The 15,794-nt window shown below is 41.9% G+C and overlaps 1 pseudogene; it reads left to right on the top strand.

Moving 5' to 3' along the window:
- Positions 1 to 14,771, top strand: part of LOC118888071 — a 76,449-nt pseudogene extending 61,678 nt beyond the window's left edge.
- Positions 14,772 to 15,794: the final 1,023 nt, after the last annotated feature.

The raw sequence follows: 15,794 nt of genomic DNA, 5'->3' as shown, positions 1-15,794 counted from the left end.
GAATTGGTGTTCCTCATTTTTGTTGCCAAGCATCTGGCAGGACATACTAGACACTCATTTTGTGAATGAAAACAGACATGACCTTGGCTTCATGACCGCCCTGAAAGAACATTTACAGGTGCTTGTAGCCAGAGCTCTCCTGGGTCTCGGTGACTTCTCAGATTGCAGGGGGGAAGGACTGGCTTGGATTTAAGATGTTAAGTGGATCACAGGAATGCCAGTGACATACACTCCCAATCGTTAAGAGTCATGAAGAACCATAATAGGGTATAGATCATTGAGGGAGTATCCTCTGGTTATCTTCCTGAGCCTAAAACCAGGATCTAGTCAATAGGTTAATGTAATAAAAGGAGAGATGTGTGTGGTTGGACTAGCTTACAGAGATGCTTATGTCTTTAGGACCAGAGAACTGTTAAAAAGTTTGATTTGACGATGGACTATGACTTTTCATATTTTAACACCAGTGGCAAGAAAGTCTCAACCAAATGGGAGATAAACTAGTAGAAGATTGTGGTGAGGGTGAAAATTCACTACATGTAGTCTTTAAGTGGTATTGTTTTAATAGACAGCATGAAGTTTGAGATTTGGTATTTATTCATATGTTAGTGTCAATTGTTACAATTTTTGGATCTTTGAAAGCTCATGGGTGGAATTTTTAGATTTCTTTCTTTTAAATAGATCTTTATTGGAATATAATTGCTTCACAAAACTGTGTTAGTTTCTGTTGTACAACAAAGTGAATCAGCCATATGCATACACATGTCCCCATATCCCCTCCCTCTTGAGCCTCCCTCCCACCCTCCCTATCCCACCCCTCTAGGTCATCGCAAAGCACGGAGCTGATCTCCCTGTGCCATGCTGCTGCTTCCCACTGGCTATCTATTTTACCTTCAGTAGTGTATATATGTCGACGCTACTCTCACTTCGCCCCAGCTTCCCCCTCCCACCCTGTGTCCTCAGGTCCATTCTCTATGTCTGCATCTTTACTCCTGCCCTGCAACTAGGTTCATCAGTACCATTTTTTTTTTTTTTAGATTCCGTATATATGCGTTAGAATATGGTATTTGTTTTTCTCTTTCTGACTTACTTCACTCTGTATGACAGACCCTAGGTCCATCCACCTCACTACAAGTAACTCAGTTTCATTTCTTTTTATGGCTGAGTAATTTTCCATTGTATATATGTACCACATCTTCTTTATCCATTCATCTGTCGATGGACAATTAGGTTGGTTCCATGTCCTGGCTATTGTAAATAGTGGTGCAGTGAACATTGTGGTACATGTCTCTTTTTGAATTTTGGTTTTCTCAGGGTATATGCCCAGTAGTGGGATTGCTGGATCATATGGTAGTTCTATTTTTAGTTTTTTTAAAGAACCTCCATACTGTTCTCCATAGTGGTTGTATCAATTTACATTCCCACCAACAGTGCAGGAGGGCTCCCTTTTCACCACACCCTTTCCAGCATTTATTGTTTCCAGATTTTTTGATAATGGCCATTCTGACCGGCATGAGGTGATACCTCATTGTAGTTTTGATGTGCATTTCTCTAATAATTAGTGATGTTGAGCATCTTTTCAAGTGGCCTCTTGGCCATCTGTATGTCCTTCCTTAGTGAAATGTCCATTTAGGTCTTCTGCCCATTTTTAATTGGATTGTTTGGTTTTTTTTTGATACTGAGCTCCATGAGCTGTTTGTATATTTTGGAGATTAATCCTTTGTTGTTTAATTTGCAAATATTTTCTCCCATTCTGAGGTTGTCTTTTTGTCTTGTTTATGGTTTCATTTGCTGTGCAAAAGCTTTTAAGTTTAATTAAGTCCCATTTGTTTATTTTTGTTCTTATTTCCGTTACTGTAGGAGATGGGTCAAAAAAGATCTTGCTGTGGTTTTTGTCAAAGAGTGTTCTTCCTATGTTTTCCTCCAAGAGTTTTATAGTGTCTCGTCTTACATTTAAGTCTTTAATCCATTTGCAGTTTATTTTTGTGCATGGTGTTAGAGAGTGTTCTAATTTCATTCTTTTACATGTAGCTGTCCAGTTTTCCCAGCACCACTTATTGAAGGGGCTGTCTTTTCTCCACTGTATGTTTTTGCCTCCTTTGTCGTAAATTAGGTGCCCATATGTGCGTGGATTTATCTCTGGGCATTCTGTCCTGTACCATTGACCTATATTTGTTTTTGTGCCAGTACCATACTGTCTTGATGACTGTAGCTTTGTGGTATAGTTTGAATTCAGAGAGCCTGATTCCTCCAGCTCCATTTTTCTTTCTCAGGATTGCTTTGGCTATTCAGGGTCTTTTGTGTTTCCATACAAATTGTGAAATTTTTTGTTCTAGTTCTGTGGAAAATGCCATTTGTCGTTTGATAGGGATTGCATTAATCTGTAGATTGCTTTGGGTAGTAGAGTCGTTTTCACAATATTGATTCTTCCAATCCTAGAACATGGTGTATTTCTCCATCTGTTTATGTCATCTTTGATTTCTTTCATCAGTGTTTTATAGTTTTCTGAGTTCAAGCCTTTCGTCTCCTTAGGCAGGTTTATTCCTAGGTATTTATTTTTTCTGTTGTGTTGGTAAATGGGATTGTTTCCTTAATTTCTCTCTCTGAGTTTTTGTTGTTGCTGTATAGGAATGCCAGAGATTTCTGTGCATTAATTTTGTATCCTGTAACCTTACCAAATTCATTGATTAGTTCTAGTAGTTTTCTGGTGGCATCTTTAGGGTTTTCTATGTATAGTATCATGTCATCCACAGACAGTGACAGTTTTACTTCTTCTTCTCCAATTTGTATTCCTTTTGTTTCTTTTTCTTCTCTGATTGCCATGGCTAGGATTTTCAAAACTATGTTGAATAAGAGAGTGGACATCCTTCTCTTGTTGCTGATCTTAGTGGAAATGCTTTCAGTTTTTCACCATTGAGTATGATGTTTGCTGTGGGTTTGTCATATATGGCCTTTATTATGTTGAGGTAGATTCGCTCTGTGCCCACTTTCTGGAGAGTTTCTATCATAAATTGGTGTTGAATTTTGTCAGAAGCTTTTTCTGCATCTATTGAGATGATCATATGGTTTTTATTCCTTAATTTGTTAATGTGGTGTATCACATTGATTGATTTACCTATATTGAAGAATCCTTGCATCCCTGGGATAAATCGCACTTGACCATGGTGTATGATCCCTTTAATGGGTTGTTGGATTCTGTTTGCTAGTATTTTGTTGAGGATTTTTGCATCTATGTTCATCAGTGATATTGGTCTATAATTTTTTTATTGTGACATCTTTTTCTGGTTTTGGTATCAGGGTGATGGTGGCTTTGTAGAATGAATTTGGGAGTGTTTCTCCCTCTGCAGTTTCTTGGAAGAGTTTGAGAAGGATGGGTGTTAGCTCTTCTCTAAATGTTTGATAGAATTCACCTGTGAAGCCATCTGGTCCTGGACTTTTGTTTGTTGGAAGATTTTTAATCACAGTTTCAATTTCATTACTTGTGATAGGTCTGTTTATATTTTCTAATTCTTACTGGTTCAGTCTTGGAAAATTGTACCTTTCCAAGAATTTGTCCATTTCTTTGTGGTTGTCCATTTTATTGGCATATAGTTGTTTGTAGTAGTCTCTTATAACCCTTTGTATTTCTGCAGTGTCGGTTCTGATTTCTCCTTCTTCATTTCTAATTTTATTGATTTGCGTCCTCTCCCTTTTTTTCTTGATGAGTCTGGCTAAGGGTTTATCAATTTTGTTTATGTTCTCAAAGAACCAGCTTTTAGTTTTATTGATCTTTGCTATTGTTTTCTTTGTTTCTATTTCATTTATTTCCGCTCTGATCTTTTTTTTTTTTTTTTTTTTTTAATTTATTTATTTATTTATTTATGGCTGTGTTGGGTCTTCGTTTCTGTGCGAGGGCTTCCTTTAATTGCGGCGAGCGGGGGCCACTCTTCATCCCCGTGCGTGGGCCTCTCACTATCGCAGCCTCTCTTGTTGCAGAGCACAGGCTCCAGACGCGCAGGCTCAGTAGTTGTGGCTCACGGGCCCAGTTGCTCCGCGGCATGTGGGATCTTCCCAGACCAGGGCTCAAACCCGTGTCCCCTGCATTGGCAGGCAGATTCTCAACCACTGCGCCACCAGGGAAGCCCTCCGCTCTGATCTTTATGATTTCTTTCCTTCTACTGACTTTGGGTTTTCTTTGTTCTTTTTTCTTTAGCTGTTTTAAGTGTAAGGTTAGATTGTTTGAGATTTTTCTTGTTTCTTGAGGTGAGATTGTATTGCTATAAACTTCCCTGTTAGAACTGCTTTTGCTGCATCCCATAAGTTTTGGGTCATCGTGTTTTCATTCTCATTTGTTTCTGTGTATTTTTTAATATCTTCTTTGATTTCTTCATTGATCTCTCGGTTATTTAGTAGCACACTGTTTAGCCTCCATGTATTTGTGTTTTTTACAGTTTTTTTCCTGTAATTGATTTCCAATCTCATAGCGTTGTGGTCAGAAAAGATGCTTGGTATGATTTCAATTTTCTTAGATTTTCTGAGGCTTGATTTGTGACCCAAGATGTGATCTATCCTGGAGAATGTTCTGTGTGCACTTGAGAAGAAAGTGTATTCTGCCACTTTTGAGTGGAATGTTCTATAAATATCAATTAAATCTATCTGGTCTGTTGTGTCATTTAAAGCTTATGTTTCCTTATTTATTTTCTGTTTGGATGGTCTGTCCATTGGTGTAAGTGGCATGTGAAAGTCCCCTACTTTTATTGTGTTACTGTAGATTTCTCCTTTCATGGTTGTTAGCATTTGCCTTACGTATTGAGGTGCTCCTGTGTTGGGTGCGTAAACATTTATAATTGTTATATCTTCTTCTTGGATTGATCCTGTGATCTTTATGTGGTGTCCCTCCTTATCTCCTGTAACAGTCTTTATTTTAAAGTCTATTTTATCGGATATGAGTATTGCTAGTCCAGATTTCTTTTGCTGTCCATTTCTATGGAATATCTTTTTCCATCCCTTCACCTTCACTCTGTATGTGTCCCTAGGTCTGAAGTGTGTCTCTTGTAGACAGCATATACGTGGGTCTTGTTTTTATATCCATTCAGCCAGCCTATGTCTTTTGGTTGGGGCATTTAATCCATTTACATTCAAGGTTATTATCGATATTATGTTCCTGTTACCATTTTCTTAATTGTTTTGGGTTTGTTTTTGTGGGTCTTTTTCTTCTCTTGTGTTTCCCGCCTAGAGAAGTTTCTTTAGCATTTGTTGTAAAGCTGGTTTGGTGGTGCTGAATTCTCTTAGCTTTTGCTTGTCTGTAAAGGTTTTAATTTCTCCGTCAAATCTGAATGAGATCCTTGCTGGGTAGAGTAATCTTCGTTGTAGGTTTTTCTCTTTCATTACTTTAAGTATATCCTGCCACTCCTTTCTGGCCTGCAGAGTTCCCTCCGAAAAATCAGCTGATAACCTTATGGGGACTCCTTTGTATGTTATTTTTTGTTTTTCCCTTGCTGCTTTTAATATTTTTTATTTAAATTTAATTTTCGTCAGTTTGATTAATATGTGTCTTGGTGTGTTTATCCTAGGGTTTATCCTGTATGGGACTCTCTGTGCTCCCTGGACTTGGGTGACTACTTCCTTTCCCATATTAGGAAAGTTTTCGACTCTAATTTCTTCAAATATTTTCTCAGACCCTTTCTTTTTCTCTTCTTCTTCTGGGACCCCTATAATTCGAATGTTGGTGCATTTAGTGTTGTCCCAGAGGTCTCTGAGATTGTCTTCAGTTCTTTTCATTCTTTTTTCTTTATTCTGCTCCTTGGCAGTTATTTCCACCATTTCGTCTTCCAGCTCACTTATTCGTTCTTCTGCCTCAGTTTTTCTGTTATTGATTTCTTCTAGGGTATTTTTCATTGCAGTTATTGTGTTGTTCATCTCTGTTTGTACTTTAGTTCTTCTAGAGCTTTGTTAAACATTTCTTGTGTTTTCTCAATCCGTGCCTCCATTCTATTTCCAAGATTCTGGATCATCTTTACTATCATTACTCTGAATTCTTTTTCAGGTAGATTGCCTATTTCCTCTTCATTTATTTGGTCTTGTAAGTTTTTACCTTGCTCCTTCATCTGTGACATATATGCTGTCTTATTTATTTATTTAATTGTGTTCCTGTCTTACTGGTTGTTTGGCCTGAGGCTTCCAACACTGGAGCGTGTTGGCTGTTGGGTAGAGCTGGGTCTTCGTGCTGAGATGAGGACCTCTGTGAGACCTCATTCCAATGAATATTCCCTGGGGTCTGAGGTCCTCTGTTAGTCCAGTGGTTACAGCACAGAGCTCCTACCACAGGAGCTTCGGCCCGACCCCTGGCTCATGAACCAAGATCCCACAAGCTGCATGGGGTGGCAAAAAACCCCTTCACAAAAACAGAGAACAATAACAAAGTAAAAAATAAAGTTAGACTAGGAAAATAACAGATAAAAAATAAAAATATAGGTGACTCAACAACTGGAAGGTACAACAGTACCACAATAGTAAAAAAGAGAAGGAGAGAAAAGAGAAAGAAAAAAAAGGGGGGGGAAGGCCTTGGCTGTGGAGGGCAGGGCCTAAACAAGGGCGAGGTTTGGGTGGTGGGTAGGGCCTATGCTCAGGACCCACGGCTGGAAAAGGCCCTGGGGGCTGTGGGGGTGGGGCTTAGGCTCAAGGAACAGAAGGGGCCCAGGCGTGTTCCCACCCCTGGTCTCAGAGGGTGGGGGACCTCACCTGGGAGCCCAGCAGGCTTTCCTGAGCTCGAGTGGGCAGGGCAAACGCCCTCCGCTCCTCTGCTGCTCCTCCGGTCCCACAGGGCCCCTCCCACCTGCCTCTCCTGTTCTCCCCTCAGCCTCCCTCCTATGCCCCCAAGGACCCACACGGCCTGGAGTGGGCTTTGGAGAGCAGGGAACCGGCCTGGGAGCTCAGCAGGCTCCCTGGGCCCGAGTGGGCGGGGCAGTCACCCTCTGCTCCTCCCGCCTACTTCTCCTGATCTCCCTGGCTTCAGGGGTGCCAGTCCTGTCCGGCCTCCACTTCTCCTCCCTCCTCTTCCCCGCACGTCCTACTGGTTCACTTGGGGGTTCCCTCCCGTCTCCTTGGGCATCAGGGTCCCCCACCAGCAGCCAGCAGGTGCCCTAGTTGTGGGAAGACCTGCATCTTCCCACACCGCCATCTTGACTCCTCCCCCTAGATTTCTTAATTGAGACTTATTTCTACAACTGAGGAAATGTGGCAGATGGAGCTTCCTGCTACATTGGTTTTTTCCCCCAACTTTCTACTAATTTAGTATGAAGAAACCTCCAGAAAGCCTTTTCTATCTAAAAACATGTCCAAACAGTGATCAGAGCCCATATGGTTGGAAAACGGGAATGCTAGGAAGGAAGGGTGAGGAAATTTTATTTGTTGCTTATTATATGTCTGTATTACTTAATTTTCTTATAAAAATGTGTTATATATGTGTAATTACATTAAAACAAGCCATCAAAGCAGTCATCTAAATCACCATGTGGTGAGCCGTCAGCCTAACCCTCGTTTTCTAGGTTTGGGCAATACTCTTTACTACATTTTCAAGTCTTTCTGGTAACCAGTGTGAGGCAGGAAAGGAGGTGTGAGCCTTGATATTTACTAGCAAGTGCCCCTATTTCCTCCATCCCCCCACGGGACTGTGCAGGAAATAGGCTAGAATGAGACTTTTCTAAAAGCATGACATCTCAGACTAGAGTTGATCTTCCTGGCCACCAGGTGACGCTTGTGTGTCTCTGCAGGGAAAGAGATTTGAGTAACAATCTAGACAGTAATTTTTAGAAATTCAGGATATTTAACAAATCACCAGATTATCTCATGCAGAAATGGAGTATAGGTGTTTCTTGACACGTTTTTATAAACAGATCAGAAAATTTTACCTTGGTAAGAAATTCTATTTTCTCAATTAAGAAAAGATGACATTCTGATTTCTATCTGAAGAGCCCCATATCTAAATTCTAAAGTTATAGTTAAGATTGTAGGCATTAGGTTAACAATCAAAAAGTGCATAGTGGGACTTCCCTGGTAGTGCAGTGGTTAAGAATCCACCTGCCAATGCAAGGGACACGGGTTCGAGCCCTGGTCCGCGAAGATCCCACATGCCGCGGAGCAACTAAGCCCATGCACCACAATTACTGAGCCTGTGCTCTAGAGCCCGTTGGCCACAACTGCTGAGCCTGTGTGCCACAACTACTGAAGCCCGCATGCCTAGAGCCCATGCTCCATAACAAGAGAAGCCACCGCAGTGAGAAGCCCGCACACTGCAATGAAGAGTAGCCCCTGCTCACCGCAACTAGAGAAAGCCCGTGCACAGCAACAAAGACCCAATGCAGCCAAAAATAAATAAATAAATAAATAAAAAATGTGCATAGTGTATGCATATTCGCCTCACTCCAAATTGTAGGTTGACCCCATACAGGTAAACAGTCAGACATATCACAGACTTTCCCTCCCCTGCAGGATAACTGAAAAACATTTGATTCCTTCCTAACTCTGGGTTACATTGCAAAACAATATTCTATCAATTTAATGCATGATAATGACACTAAACTCAGGGCCAACCAATTCTTGGCTTTTCACAGCACTTGAGAGTGATTCCAGCACACTTAGCCTCACACCCTTTTTTAACCTCCCTAATGTGTGTCTGTGTCTTAAGACACATACACAAATGTATGAATCATAATAGCAAAAAAACTGGAAATAATTTATGTCTATCAACAGTAGAAGAAACTTAAAAATTGTGGTAAGCTCATAAAATAGAATACTATACAACAAAGAAAATGAATAAGATATAATAATACTGATTGAAATAAGACAAGCACAAAATATATATCATGTGATTCCATTTATATAAATTGAAAAACAGGCAGAATTAATCAACGGTTTTAGAAGTCAAGGTAGTAGTTACATTTGGGGAGGAGGTGAGGGTAGTAATTTGGAAAGAGAATGAAGGGGTTTCTGGGTACTAGTTGTGTTCTATTGCTTTACCCAGATATCTTCATTTTGTGATAGTTCATTAAAGCTGTACATTTATGCTTTGTACACTTCTCTTTTTCTGTTTTTATTTTATATTGGAGTATAGTTGATTTACAATGTTGTGTTAGTTTCAGGTGTAGAGCAAAGTGAATCAGTTACACATATACATATATCCACTATTTTTTAGATTCCTTTCCCATATAGGCCATTACAGAGTATTGAGTGGAGTTCCCTGTGCTATACAGTATGTCCTTATTATTTACCTATTTTATATATAGTAGTGTTTATATGTCAGTCCCAGTCTCCCAATTTATCCTTCTCCCCTTTTCCCCTGGTAACAATAAGTTTATTTTCTACATCTGTAACTTTATTTCTGTTTTGTAGATAAGTTCATTTGTACCCTTTTTTTTTTTAGATTCCATGTATAAGTGATATCATGATATTTGTCTTTCTCTGACTTCTCTCAGTATAACAATCTCTAGGTCCATCCATGTTGCTGCAAATGGCATTATTTTGTTCTTTTTTATGGCTGAGTAATATTCCATTGTATATGTGTACCATATCTTCTTTATCCATTCCTCTGTTGATGGACGTTTACGTTGCTTCCATGTCCTGGCTATTGTAAATAGTGCTGCAGTGAACATTGAGGTGCATGTATCTTTTTGAATTCTGGTTTTCTCTGAATATATGCCCAGGAGTGGGATTGCTGGATCATATGGTAGCTCTATTTTTAGTTTTTTAAGGAACCTGCATATTGTTCTCCATAGTGGCTGTATCAATTTACATTTCCACCAACAGTGTAGGAGGGTTCCCTTTTCTCCACACCCTCTCCAATATTTATTGTTTGTAGATTTTTTTGATGAGGCCGTTCTGACTGGTGTGAGGTGATACCTCATTGTAGTTTTGATTTGCATTTCTCTAATAATTATTGATTTTGAGCATCTTTTCATTGTGCTTTTTGGTCATTTGCATGTCTTTGGAGAAACGTCTAATGAGATCTGCCCATTTTTTGATTGGGCCGTTTGTTTTTTTGATATTGAGCTGCATGAGCTGTTTGTATATTTTGGAGATTAATCCCTTGTCAGTTACTTCATTTGCAAATATTTTCTCCCACTCTAAGGGTTGTCTCTTCGTTTTGTTTATGGTTTTCTTTGCTGAGCAAAAGCTTTTATGTTTAATTAGGTCCCATTTGTTTATTTTTGTTTTTATCTTCATTACTTGAGGAGGTGGATCCAAAAAGATACTGCTGAGATTTATGTCAAAGATTGTTCTTGCTGTGTTTTCTTCTCAGAGTTTTATAGTATCCGGACTTACATTTATGTCTTTAATCCATTTTGAGTTTATTTTTGTGTATGGTATTAGAGAATGTTCTAATTTCATTCTCTTACATGTAGCTGTCCCGTTTTCCCAGCACCACTTATTGAAGAGACTGTTTTTTCTCCATTGTGTAGTCTTGTCTCCTTTGTTGTAGATTAATTGACCATAAGTGTGTGGTTTTATTTCTGGGCTTTCTATCCTGTTCCATTGATCTATATTTCTGTTTTAGCTCCAGTACCGTACTGTTTTGATTACTGTAGCTTTGTAGTATAATCTGAAGTCAGGGAATTGATTCCTCCAGCTCCGTTTTTCTTTCTCAGGATTGCTTTAGCTATTCGGGGCCTTTTGTGTTTCCATACAGATTGTAAAAATGTTTTGTTTTAATTCTGTGAAAAATGCCATTGGCAATTTGATAGGAATTGCACTGACTCTGTAGATTGCTTTGGGTAGTATAGTCATTTTGATAATATTGATTCTTCCGGTCTGGTAACATGGTATATCTCTCCATCTGTTTGTGTCATCTTTTATTTCTTTCATCAGTGTCTTATAGTCTTCTGAGTACAGCTATTTTGCCTCCTTAGGTGGGTTTATTCCCAGGTATTTTATTCTTTTTGATGGGATGATAAATGTGATTGTTTCCTAAATTTCTCTTTCTGATCTTTTGTTGTTAGTGTATAGGAATGCAAGAGATTTCTGTGTATTAATTTTGTATCCTCCAACTTTTTCTGGCTCATCAATGAATTCGGTAGTTTTCTGATAGCATCTTCAGGATTTTCTATGTATAGTATCATGTGACTTGCAAACAGTGACAGTTTTACTTCTTCTTTTCCAATTTGGATTCCTTTTTCTTCTTTTTCTTCTCTGATTGCCGTGGCTAGGACTTCCAAAACTATGTTGAATAAAAGTGGTGAGAGTGGACATCCTTGTCTCATTCCTGATCTTAGAGGAAATGCTTTCAGTTTTTCACAATTGAGAATGATGTTTGCTGTGGGTTTGTCATATATGGCCCTTATTATGTTGAGGTAGGTTCCCTCTGTGCCCACTTTCTGGAGAGTTTTTATCATAAGTGGTTGTTGAATTTTGTCAGAAGCTTTTTCTGCATCTTTTGAGATGATCATGTGGTTTTTGTCTTTTGTTGATGTGGTATATCACACTGATTGATTTGTGGATATTGAAGAATCCTTGCATCCCTGGGACAAATCCCACTTGATCATGGTGTATGATCCTTTTAATTTATTGTTGGGTTCAGTTTGCTTGTATTGTGTACCAGCTGTCTGTCCCAGCTGATGTCTCTGCTGGTGAGGGAGGCTTTCCCCGGGTGTGGGAATCTCATCTGTTCTTCAGCTCCCCACCAGGGGTGCAGGTCCTGTCCCATGCTACCCGGTTGTGTGGGGATTTTTCTTGTCCTTTTAGGTTTCCAAGGTCTTCTGTTAGTGTTCAGCAGGTGGTCTGTGAGAATTGTTCCACTTGTAGATGTATTCTTGATGTACTTGTGGGGAGAGGTGAACTCCATGTCCTCCCTTTCCACCATCTTGACTCCTCCCCCTGTTAAACATTTCTTGTATCTTCTCTGTCTGTGCCTCCATACTTTTTCTGAGATCTTGGATTCTCTTTACTGTCATTACTCTGAATTCTTTTTTGGGTAGATTGCCTATCTCCACTTCATTTAGTTGTTCTTTTCGGTTTTTATCTTGTTCCTTCATCTGGAACAAGACAGCAGATACTTTTCTGCTGTCTCATTTTGTCTGACTTTCCGTGTTTGTGGTCTTCTTTTCACAGGGTGCAGGATCGTACTTCCTCTTGCTTCTGGTGTCTGCCCCCTTGTGGGTGAGGTTGGTCCAGGGCCTTGTGCAGGCTTCCTAGTGAAAGGGACTGGTGCCTGCCCACTGGTGGGTGGAGTTGGGCCTGTCTGTCTGGTGGGCAGGACCATGTCAAGGAGTGTGTTTAGAGGTGGCTGTGAGCTCAGGAAGACTTTAGGCAGCATGTCTGCTGACGGGTGGGGCTGTTTTCTCCCCCGACCCCCACTGGTTGTTTGGCCTGAGGTGTCCCAGCACTGGAGTCTGCAGGCTGTTGGGTGAGGCCAGGTCTTGGTGCCAAAATGGTGACCTCTGGGAGACCTCACACTGAGCAGTGTTCCCTAGGGCCTGTACCACCAGTGCCCTTGCCTCCACAGTGAGCCATAGCGAACCCTCACCTCCCCAGCAGAGTCTCCAAGACCCGCATGTAGATCTAGCCCAGGCTTCTGTGGAGTCACTGCTCTGTGCTGGGTCCCAGTGCATGTGAAACCCTGTGTGTGCCCTCCAAGGGTGGAATCTGTTCCCCAGTCCCGTGGCGCTCCTGCATTCAAGCCTCGCCGGCCTTCAAAGTCAAGTGCTCTGGGGGCTCCCTCTCCCAATGCCAGACCCTCAGTCTGGGGAGCCTGATGTTCGGCTCAGAACGCTCACTCCTGTGGGAGAACTTCTGCAATATAATTATTTTCCAGTTTGTGGGTCGCCCACCTGGTGGGTATGGGATTTGTTTATATTGTGAAAGTGCTGCTCCTACCATTTTGTTGTGGCTTCTCCTTTGTCTTTGGATGTGAAATATCTTTTTTGGTAGGTTCCAGTCTTTTTTATCGGTGGTTGTTCAGCAGTTAGTTGTGATTTTGGTGTTTTCGTGAGAGGAGGTGAGCTCAAGTCCTTCTACTCCGCCATCTTGTCCAGAATCCTGTACGCTTTTCTATATGTGCGTTATACTTTGAATTTAAGAGTCTAAAATATATAAATAATTTTTTCCTAATGCCTATGAACCACCCAGAGATTTAAAATCAACAGGCATAAGATTTTAGTATTTATACGTTATATACATAGTAAAAGTTCAACAAATAGCATATTGATTGATTTCATCTGCTAATTAAAGCTATTTTGATATCAGACTAACTTTGAATTTTTTTTTCTGGTCATGGATATTTTGTTGTAAACTTTTGAGTGCAGGAATAACATTGGTTAGGTCTAAAGTGAGGCAGCCTTTTGTGATCTGTCATGTATGAAAAAATCTGGATGAAGTTGAATGTTTGATAAGGGATGCTTTCCATTGGATAAAGTCCTAGCTCTTTCTAGTGCCTTTGTGATTTGACACCCACCTACCACCTCAGCCTCATCTAGACCTACTTCTCCCCTTACCCACTTTCCTTCTGGGCACACCATAAGCAATACAAAATTCCGTGTGGTTCTCTGATCCCATGTTGATCACTCTACCTGGACCACTGCCCACACCCATTTTTTTCACCGGTCCAATCCTAGTCTATATCAATTCTCCATTTAGTTTCCATTCTTCGTTGACTTCACAGTGGCCATGTACTCCCCAGTCAGCACAGCCTACCCTGGAACACTGATCATGCACATAACACATTTGCGACGTATCTGTCTTTTCTACCAAACTGTAAGTTTAAAAGGAGTCGATACAAGTATTCCAAATACCTGTAACGGTTCTGGGCACATGGTAGACGCTAATAAGTATTGTTGGAACCAAAGATCTAACTGTGAAAATAGTACTCTCTCATTCTCCATACAGCAGGGAGCCACCGGGAGCATATGCCTCCCTTGCTTTAAACTCTCCAACAGCTTCCCAAACCAACTCAAAGAAAATCCAAAGTGTCCTTACTGTGGTCTATAAAATATTACGTAATCTGGTCCCTGCCTAATTCTCTGTTCTCTGCTTCTGCTATTCTCTTTAATCCCTAAGCTCTGGCCTCATTGGCCTCCTTTTCATACCTGCACACACCAATCTCATTCTCCTCTTAGGGTTTTGTACTTATTCCTTCCTCTGTCTGCAGTGGTGCCCTCACAGTGTCATCCTGGCTGCTGTGGTGGCGGCCCTGAAGGGCCTTCAGGAATGCTGTGCAAGGGCATCCGGACCTGTCTGGTCCAGCAGCAGCAGGGAGGCGGCCCCGCCCTGGCACCACTACCCACACGAAGCACAACCTCTCATCTACTGCTCAGACACTGGCTGGGCCATGGGGGCCAGGGAGTCTGACTTTTAAGACTGAGCCAGCCGCTTCCCAGTGCAACGTTGATAGAGGACCTCGTGACCAGGGAGAAGGAGGCTGAGATGGCGCAGCTGCTGGACCATGAGCCCTGGTAGCTCTCGCAGCCTGGACAGAGCAGGCAGGACTGTGGACCCAAAGCAACTTTCAGAAACAGAAGCTAAGGACTGCTGGCTTCAGAGGCCTCCCCAGCTTAGGCCGGCAGGTGGTGCGGAGAACCGGCCTCTTCCCCATCTGGGAGGACTTCTGGCGCGTCTAGCAGTGGACGCTGGACCACTGCCACGAGTGGAGTTCAGCCACAGACCCCACCTGGACCATGCCTGGCGTGGGGAGGGCCGGTGAGCCTCCTCGTCCTAGCCCCATCCAGCTTCCCCGCGGCCTTGGTGGAAGGTGCGATGGCCCCAGTAGGTCTGTACTGGGCCAGCAGGTGGAGGCGGCTGTCCCCTAACCCCGTTGGTCTCTGCTGGGCACCCAAGAGCCGCACGGACCTGGACCCAGGGCGGCACGCCCTCTGCCGCGGTCACACGGGGCCGCGTGTGCGCCACCTTCAGGGAGCCATGGGCGTGTCTGTCCTGGCCAGAGACTTCAAGGACTAGAGTAGGATCCAGGAAGCCTGCAGATCTCCCTCCTTCCTTCAAAGGAAGCCCAGGTCTTCAGAGAAGACCGCTCGGTATCCTCAGACCCTGGGATGTGAGCCTTGCGTGAGAGCTGGTTGCGATGGACTGTGTGCCGGATCAGTGCCCTTTGACCTGCCCTGTGGCCACTCTTTGGACTATTTAATCTAGTCTCTCCCCCCCAGTCTAGTGTTTGAAGCTTATTGAGGGCACAGACCTTACTTACTTTATTCCACAAAGTCCCTTGTCGCTGTGAGAGCACCTGGCACAAAGTAGGCTCTCGCTCACAGGAAACATCCTGACACGTCCTGTGAACGGGTGCAGGGAGGAAGGAATTAACACATCTCCTTGGAGGTGTGACGGGACCCAGGACTTTAGTTCCTCCTCTTTTAGTGTAAATGAAGCCTGAGTTCTACCGCCGGGGAGATGGTTCTTTGGGATGCTAGTCTGCTGTCTTCTCAGCCTTCTGGCTTTCCAAATAAAGTCGCTATTCCTTGCCCAACAACAATAAAACAGTGCTGTCTCACTTAGATCTAGATTGTCTGACCATCTGACATTCTTAACCTTCATATATTGTCAACAATATGGTACAGAAGTAGCATAAGACTCTGTAAAATTAAGAATGAAAGTAACTTGACCATGAAATTTCTGTTTCCCCAGAGACCCCATTGATCTCTCAGTTTTGAAAATCAAACCAACTTAGTAGTAACATGAAATCACTTGTTCATATTTACATCCAGATAGGCAGTCATTCTAGAGGTATTTATTGAGTAACTAGTATACATATGATGTGCTAGAATCATTCAGATATGTTGACTTGGGATGGGAGGATGATTTAAAATTTTTTTTTATTGAAG

The sequence above is a fragment of the Balaenoptera musculus genome, chromosome 21, assembly GCF_009873245.2.
Source record: "Balaenoptera musculus isolate JJ_BM4_2016_0621 chromosome 21, mBalMus1.pri.v3, whole genome shotgun sequence".
Taxonomy (NCBI): domain Eukaryota; kingdom Metazoa; phylum Chordata; class Mammalia; order Artiodactyla; family Balaenopteridae; genus Balaenoptera; species Balaenoptera musculus.
The sequence above is the reverse complement of the archived record's forward strand: the minus strand, read 5'-3'. Positions and strand labels throughout refer to the sequence as shown.